This window comes from Salvia hispanica, chromosome 6 (assembly GCF_023119035.1).
Source record: "Salvia hispanica cultivar TCC Black 2014 chromosome 6, UniMelb_Shisp_WGS_1.0, whole genome shotgun sequence".
NCBI lineage: Eukaryota > Viridiplantae > Streptophyta > Magnoliopsida > Lamiales > Lamiaceae > Salvia > Salvia hispanica.
This window is the reverse complement of record NC_062970.1, coordinates 26,042,181-26,051,218: the sequence shown is the minus strand read 5'-3', so window position 1 is coordinate 26,051,218 and position 9,038 is coordinate 26,042,181. Positions and strand designations below refer to the sequence as shown.

General features: G+C 37.3%; 2 long non-coding RNA genes across 2 annotated transcripts; one reads left to right on the top strand and one right to left on the bottom strand.

Annotated features, from left to right (window-relative positions):
• Nucleotides 1-4,570: 4,570 nt before the first annotated feature.
• Nucleotides 4,571-6,328, bottom strand: LOC125193170. The gene is made up of 2 exons (XR_007171540.1): nucleotides 4,922-6,328; nucleotides 4,571-4,812 (listed from the first exon to the last, which is right to left on the bottom strand). It is a non-coding gene; the product is annotated as an uncharacterized LOC125193170 (long non-coding RNA).
• LOC125193171 lies at nucleotides 5,411-7,536 on the top strand. Its single transcript, XR_007171541.1, has 3 exons — nucleotides 5,411-5,496; nucleotides 6,859-6,925; nucleotides 7,381-7,536. It is a non-coding gene; the product is annotated as an uncharacterized LOC125193171 (long non-coding RNA).
• Nucleotides 7,537-9,038: the final 1,502 nt, after the last annotated feature.

Sequence of the window (9,038 nt, the reverse complement as noted above, 5' to 3'; positions counted from 1 at the left end):
CTCTCGCATCCATCGGCCATCGATTCCGGGAACTGCCCACGAAGGACTCCCACTCGATTCGCGAGCCACTGCTGTTCTGCGTCGCGCAAACTGCCCAGCTTCGAGAGCTTGGGCTGCCGACGATCGAACTTCCGCTGAGCCCGCAGCCGCTGCTGCTCGTCTCTACCCATCGCTGTAGGGCTGCTGCTGCCGTGATCGACCAGTCAGCTATTGCTGCTGTCACGATCCTAGGCCAGCCCGTTACAGCCGCTTTCACGTCGGTGCTACTGCTGCGTTATTTCAAAAACTCCGACGCTGGTAAACTCCGGCTCTGCAGTGTTGCCTCTTGAACAGCCACCAATTGTGAAAAAATTGCTTAGGCAATCCTCAAACAAAAGAGCGGTGATAGAGGAATTCTCCAATATTTCAATTGTGACAAATTCACGTGAATTATGCAAGCAACAATCCCACGTAATCACAAAAAAAACATTGTAATCATTACATGGGTTTAATGACCAAGTATCATGAATTAGTTGCTAAACGAAGACTAAGCTTAAAAATAAAATCACGCAGCGGACAAAATCAGAGCATAGATAGTTTGTCGTGCGAGAATAATACAACGAATAGAAAAATGCATCCAAGCAATTCACATGACATGAAATTAATACACATAATTAGAGCTAATTTTGGCTTTGATACCAATTGTTGGAGTTTGGTGCACCTTGCACAGCGGAAGACTTGTAGAAAACAAATAAATCAGATACGGATCTATTTGACCGATTATTCGATTAATCAATTCACATGTTAAACGAGATAATTGCATGCTAGAATGCAAATAATTCATGCTCAAAGAAAGTAAATCCTAAAACATGATTAGGGTTACCGATTTTGATTCTCCAAAGAATCGACGATTGATTGCGCCTTCTCCACGATGATCTTCAATACTATACCACGGATCTTCTCTCTGGTTCCCGAACTGTATCTCGATATCAGGGTGGACTGATCTTATCAAAATACTATGACTCGAATAAAGAAGACACAAAATTCTCACGGAGGAGAGCTGAAAATTTCGACTCCTTCTGTAGAGAGAGGAGATCGAAAATTTCAAGTAAAATAAAATTATATATATGTCTCTCCTTTATTCTCCTATTTATATTAAGTTCCTTTTGGGCCCAGACAGAGATCTCTGGAAGGTTTTGGATATGGGCTCCCCCAATTAGCTTTTTATTAATTAAATTGAACCCACAATTTAATACAAATTTATATTGGAATATTACGAGCAGCCACTACTGAAGTAATATTGAACTCTCCCCATCCAAATCCGAAATTACAAGTAATCCGGGTTTCCACTTTGTTTATTATTTATTTCTCGCGCTTAAGATATAAATGTCCATTAATTAATTAATGTCTGCTATGAGCTTAATTAATTAATATCTTATTAATTCCAAGAGTGGACTTAGCAAGAAACATTTATTTATTATTCATAGAGCGATAAAACTCCAAGCTGACCAGTTTTCCGAATAATAAAACCTTGTTGAGCTCCTCTTGAGGACATTATCAAACGAGACTCACCTCGCGCACGATTCAACATAATAGCAATCCTAGCACCACTAGATATTAATCACCACTACCCAATATATCGGGATTATTGGGTTGCGAAAAACCCGCACCATTTAATAAGTCAAAGTAGTGCATAATCAATACCGTATGCTCAATGCTAACATATGTAGATTAAGAAATAGTATTTTATCAAGACCTAGTCTTTCGAGTAGATAACATAAAGACACGTCTTGTTCTGTTAGATCCGTTCGGTGCTATACCACACCAATGTCATCTTATTCCGGTAAGGCTTAGAAATATGCGGAACTGACATTGCAACCTTTCACGATAGGTAGCCAAAGCCTATCTAGGTTTTGAAAATCTTCTTTTTCTTTTGTAAAGCATTGCATAGATCTGACCGTGTTACCTTAAAGTGGACGACGCCCACAACCAGTCTACTAAGCAAAAGACTTAGAATTTGTTTGCTTATTATACATTTAAATGTTTATAAAACATCTTATAAATGCACAAGCAAAAACAATGTAATAATAATAGTGATTCTACTGAATTGGGTTAAAAGTGGATTGTAGAGTTTTACGTATACATGCAAGATTCTATTCGCTCGAAACTGCTCGAAACATGCTTTTCAGTATACCAAACCTAACAAGTTCTGCCCCTTCCAGATAGATGATCATTTATAGCAATGCGCTTCATCTTGTGCTCAAGCTTTATGGCATGCATCCTGCTCAGTATTGCACCCTTTCTATCTCCATCTTGATAGGAAAGTGATACACCGAATTTCTTCGACCCTTTCATGCTGACTTGGTACCTCACCCTGTACCCTTTAGCAACTATTTGCAGATATTATCCAATTAAGCACATTAGCTTGACCAGTAATCAAGGCTTAAAACACGATTCGTCAGATGTCAAACATATTACATATAACGTCAACGGAAAATGTCAACACAACGTCAAACGACTGTCAATGGTAGCGTTGTGTTGACATTTTCTGTTGACGTTATTTGTCATCCGTTGATATCAAATCCTGAAATTTAACGGTATAGATCCTAGTTTAGAGTTCGTGGAATATATAGTACACATTTGATATATATCTATTGTCATCTGATTATCTATCCACACTCAAAAGAATTTAAAAACTTCAACTTAATTTAATTAATGTCTTCAGGGAATAATAATCAGTGTTACTATCACGACTAATATTGATTTATCAGTTATATCCAAATTACATAATTCAGGCTCCTTTATAATTTAATTCATTTATTGTGTTTCATATATTATGTGTATTGTTGACCGAGCCTAGCGCTAGCTCAACTTAACTAATTTCTTTTTTCCAAAGAGTGTTCAGAGTTAAAAAATTATCTTAATAATGTATTGGGATAAATTCCAACTATCTATTTCTATCTAGATTTCTATAAATAGTAAACTTCATTATAACATTACTTGGGGACAATATCAACTTCGACATTGCCGTGACACATTTCTATAAAATATCAATACTAGCCCTTCTCATACGATGATCACCACCATCCAAGATACATGTTATTGGGTGACAAAAATTTGTATATGTTGACAAGTAAAAGTTGCATATGACCAACGGTGTATACTCAATATTACTTGTATAGATAAAGAAGTAAATAATCACTAAAATCTCGTACTTGGATTAGTCAAGAAAGTCATCTCAATATTATTCTTTCTCTTACTTTACCATTTTTTCACTTTAACTATTTATTATCATTTTTATAAAACGAGTGCACAAAAGTGGCCGGGACTCCTAATGGCGGACGGAGGAAGTATCATTTTATTTAATACATTACATACCTTTTTCTTAATCTCTGTGCCAGAAAGAAATGTCTACACTGCTATGGAACGGATGGAGTATATAATAAGAGTGTGTTTGAATTGAAGTTTATCTTTCATTTAGATAAGAACATAACCATTTTGCACCAATACTTATCTTAGTTTTCCATTTCTTATTTAAAGCTCTATTATAGTAGGAAATTCTAAAACCATCGTCTGACTTTTTCTATATTTCAAAGACTGAGGGTTGTATTAATAATTCCAGGTAATTTAAGATTGAAATAGTGTTGCGTAGATTATTATCACTGAATTTTTCATGATAATAAAATAGTCATTTTCAACCTTAATTCAACGGGCCCTTACCCATTAAACGGATCACACAGAATTTAGTTAAACACTGAATTGGGCTATTAAATGCACTCTAAATGTTTTTATCTACCAATTCAAATGCATCTTATGGGTTATGATATATGCAAAGCTCAATCTAATGTAGAGCACGAAATCAAAATACGGATGTCATTTATAATTAAAAGATGTCGCAAAACGATCTTAACATAACCTCATATTTTCAAAATCCTAATTATCTAACATGAATCAAAAGTGACATATGTGTTATCTAAATAGATGACTATGCTTGTTGCAATAAGATATGATTCAATTGTGATCACAAATATAATAAACCGCCCAAATTTATAAAACATTTATAAGGCATATTTTCAACGTGTAATAAGATGCATACACATGTCATCGTATTAGTATTATTTTAAAAGAGAATACTGATCATAGTCAATTTAATAATGGTTATACACTTACACCTGACTAGGAATCATTATACAAGTCATAGTATAATACATTTAAAATGGTCAAATGTTATGATCTGGACAATATAATAGGTGTATTATTTTATGCAAGTTGTAATGTGCTCATGTTTTTTTATGGTAGATTATCGAAGTAGACATCTATTAATTTTCCACTTAAAAACGCATGAACTGTAATACCCGCTTCTTTCATTATCCTTTCCGTTGATGTTTAACATCGAACTAGAGAATCTTCACTCTCTTGCTTCGTTGAATTAATTAAGAACTCGTTACTTACTGATACTTAGTGTTGATAGTTCGCGAAACAAAACTCTGAAGTGAAAGTTAAACGAACTAAAGCAATTTAAGATATTTATGAAACTTAACAAATGTCGAGAACGCATACGGAGATATCATTCCCGACTAAAGGGTTTGTATACATCCCAAACTACATTTTCACTTGCATAATTAAATGTATGTGGGTTTATGAGTTTAAGAAAAAGGAATTATGGATGCTATTACAAAATACACAAGTATGGGCCTAGAGCTTAAGAAACTATATTGCTATTGCTTGCATTTTGGGCCTCTTCTTTTTCCCAAGCCCAAATCTCAGCCCGTCGGGGCCAGGGCAGCAAGCCCATTTCTGGACAGCAACGTGGCAGCCAAGCTTCTCCCTCACCTGCAAGATAAAACAAGATTTAGCTACTAAAGAACAAGAGGAACTAATGAAGCTCTTAATAGAGGAAAGGAAACAACATCTCTTTAACTATGGAGGACCAAAGACTCACCAAAGATAGCAAGTCAAATCTGCCATCTTGCTCCTCCAAAACAGCCCCTGCGAAGTAGCCTTTCCTAGTCACACAATCAACCAAAATAAGTAAATGAGAAGTCCTATTGTCCTAAGCTAAAAACCAAGTTTCATTAATCAAAAGAAGTGGAGATCAAGAAAGTAAGAGATTTTCTGCAGCATGAAAACAAAGAGGCTGGGCAGCCATTTAAATCCCCCTAGGTGCACCCTACATGCTCCTGCAGCTTACAAACAAATGAGTTATTAACCAAGTACCATGAGGCCATGTGAGGACAAGAATGTTTAATGGGTCAAACACGTACTGTAAATAACACCAAGCCTCTTAAGTAAAAGGGTGTGTTGAAGATCAAAACAGAGAGATATGCTGGGAGTGAAAACAAATGAGGAGTCAGCCCTTTTAATGCAGCAAAGTACCCCAAGTTCTCCTATAAAGATCCCCTTCATACCACATTCGAACTCCCTCCCACACATCTCAAAATAATCAGCAAAAATTTAGAGAGAGTAAGAAAGCTTGGTGCCTTAGGAGCTGATCTCAAGCAGCAACCAGCTCAAGAGGTATTTTCCTCCATTCCCAATCTTTTCTCAAGCATCATGTAGAAACACCATAGAAGTCTCAACAGTAGCTTTCTTAGAGCCTTAACAAATGGAATAAGAGTACAATAGGCTGCCTTAATGCTCAACTTCAGTAGCAAACCCACAAAAGTACCAACACAAAAATATAGAATCGTAGCTATGGGAAATTTCAGCAGTAGCAAAGAATGGAGTAAGCATAAATAGCTGATACCAGTGCTTAGTCAAGTGGAATAAACCTCATATCAGTAAAACCAAGTTATCTAAATCATAGGAGCAAGACTTGGTGTAGCAAAAATGGCAGCAAGCCCTTTCCAGTGAGTTGAGCACCAAAATCAAAGTCTTTAATCACACATAGCTACTGCCTAAGTTTTTTAAAACAAAATACTAAGAAATGAAAGGGGTGGAAGAACTTAGCTTTTAAAATTGTGCTTGGGCTGCCCGATCTGGACGACGACGGAAGGCTGCGAGGCGGCAGCGTCGGCGCTGGTCTGAGAAGCAGACTGAGCAGCGTCGGCGACGGCAACGGGAGGACAGCTGCGGGGACTCCACGGCGAGCCCAAGCTCCAGAGGTGAAGACGGCAACGGCGAATCGCCGGAGAAGAGAGGAAAGGCGGAGATGGCTGGACCGGCGCCGAGCGACGCAGCAGGCGGCAGCCTTGCTTGTCGGGCAGCCGAGGACTTCTCCGAACTCGACGGAGAGAGAGAGACACGTTGGAGAAGGGAGTTCCCACCGACGGAGCTCTGAAATTTCGCCGGGGATGAGAGCGGCGAATGGCGACGAGCGGCGGTGAGAATGAGGCGAAGAGAGAGAAAAGAAATCTAGGGATTTTTCCATTTTAAATTTGGGGTTGAGTTTAATTAAGTGTTGGGCCTTTTCTTTTTAGTTGGGCCTCTTCAATTAAATAAAGGTATGGACTAAGAATTAAATTAGAAGCTTGGGCCTGAAAGTATTTAAAGAAAGGATTGGACTAATTTATTCATTTTCTTAGTTGGACTAAGTGAATAAATTAAATGGACTAGTTTGCTAATTAAATCATGAGCTCCCCTAAATTACTCTATCAAATAATTAATACTAAGTGATGGGTTGCTAATTAAATCCCGGGAGGATAAATTATTTTCAAACGAGATACATGAAAAATAATCCTCCTAAAGATAGTCGAATAATTTCTTAAAACCTCCACAATAAATTAAATCTACTGATTTAATTAATGTTCAAGGATTCTAGAACTTTTTCTAGAAAAATAAGAATAAGGAATAAAAAGAAGCATGCACTTAGGATGCATTCATGTTTAAGCTTAATTGACTTCTTAAGCCTAATTAAGTATTATTTCCATGTTACTAAAGGGGCGTCTTCGCGCGTCATCTAAAAATCAAGCTAAGGAGTTTGTTCGGCTAAGAGATAGCCTTTGAGGTGGGCATTTCTTTCAAAACGTGACTTTAGTATGAAAATGTTATTCTTTACTCAAGTATGTTGTCATGCCATGTTTTGTTTTATGCACCTATCTGCTTGGCTATGCCAACTAAGTTAAATCGAATTCGGGTCCCAGTAGGGCCGCAAACCCTACTCGGACTAGTGTACACATAAGGGGACCATGAGCTAACATAAGAGTTGGCCGGTCCAGTGACCGTCGTGGAATGTGGCCACATTCCCGGTTCACACCATGTTCAGATATGGTATAGTTATGTTATGTGATTGCGCAATCAAATCTTAATGAAAAGAAAAGTATTTAGTGACTCGGGTCTTTTAAGTAAAACCCCGTGATCACTCAACTGTGGCATTGACAATTTAAAATAGAACTGTTTTTGGCAATGTGCCCACTGAGTATATCAAATACTCAGCCCTGCATGTTATTTTCAAATGTGCAGATTGAACGTGGACGAGGAAGCGAAGGTGTTGGGACAAGAATTTTAAATAAGTAGTTAGGTAGCCCAAAGTAGCATGTCTTCATACGTGCTATTTTGTCTTGGACTCTTCCGCTGCAATCTAAAGTTATGTTCTAGAAAGTTATGAACTTAGTCTTGATACGCTGAATTCATTTGGACTATGTACCCATATGCCTTTGAGACTATTGCTTTAAGTGATTTTACCCCTTTTAAGTTGTCCCTTGATTATTGAAAATTGTTTAGTCGCGAAATAGCTACGCTCACTAGCACTAGGGAGTTGTGGTCGTGACAGAGTGGTATCAGAGCAATTTCTTTCGCTCTGGACCCAAGAACCTTCTTCCAAGCCTTAGTCTAGAATGATAGTACTAGACTAGAATATGACTAAAATGGAAAGTTTAAAAGGGACCCAACACCTCGACTCGTCACGTCCAACCGCAGCAATGAAGTAAGAAAGTTTTTACCAGAAAATTTTCAGTTATTCATGATAGAACTTGATAAATGGAAAAATGATTTCTTTATGAAGATATTTTGAAAATATTCAAGGATTTCAAGGAAAAGCATGTAAATTCCGTTTTTCCTACGAACCATGGAATTTCAAGTTTAAAATGTTAAGCATAAGGATGTCTTTGAGACAAATGCTAAAGTATTATTAGTTACGCATGCTCAATTATGTGAAGTATGATGATAGATTAAGGAAGTTTTTAGAAAGTTACGAAATGACTAGTGCATGCGAACATAGGATGCCTAAGAAGTACGTTAGGCTGAACGCTCTTGAACAGTAATATAAGTTGATGATTCCCAAGCGCTTTTCTAAGCGATAAAACGAACGAGTGTTTGCAAGTTAGGGCAAACCCCTAATTTTGTTTTAAGAATGAGGAAATATAGATGAATGTGTCTAAAAGTGGACTCCACACCTTTTCCTCTACCCTATCTTTTGACGAGACCACGATCCATGATGTGGTAATTGGAACAATTCCAAATGTACAAGAATGAGCCTAACAATTTATAAATAATTCATCTATTTTTAGATGGTAACGATCGCATGAGATACGAAAAACTACCTACGACACATGGGCGTTTGTCCAACGATTTAAATGAGGTGAACAATAGAAAGTTCCATTTGTCTTTATGATCTCAATCGTAACCAAAATGAGTGTACCCTCGATCCAGTAAAGGAGGTGTATCCTTACACGAAAAGATATCGTACCTACGATCTAATTAAGCGATTCAGTCTTGCGTAGCAAGTAAAAGAGGCTACGCGGTCTAGAAACAATACTTATAGCACGCTATGAAGTACGATGGAGAGTGCGATATTTTACGAGAATGACCGTTCTGACTTATTGAGGACATTATGAAAATATGACCTTCAACGACAGCTATTAGTTGTAACACCAAGAATCCTAGCTTGGAATCTATGGTTTCCTAGAACGCTCTGATCATGTTCGAGCTCCGAAAGAACAAACAAGTGTCATATAACTGGAACAGATGATTATGATCAACAGTACTTACTTGGATTCCCATTGATTTCTTTCTATGAACCTACTTAATGAAAATGCCATCGTCTACTTTAGACTTTAGATTGACTTGGATTTATGCAACTAATGCCTCACTTTTTTTCTATCCTATGAAAGTTGTGACTC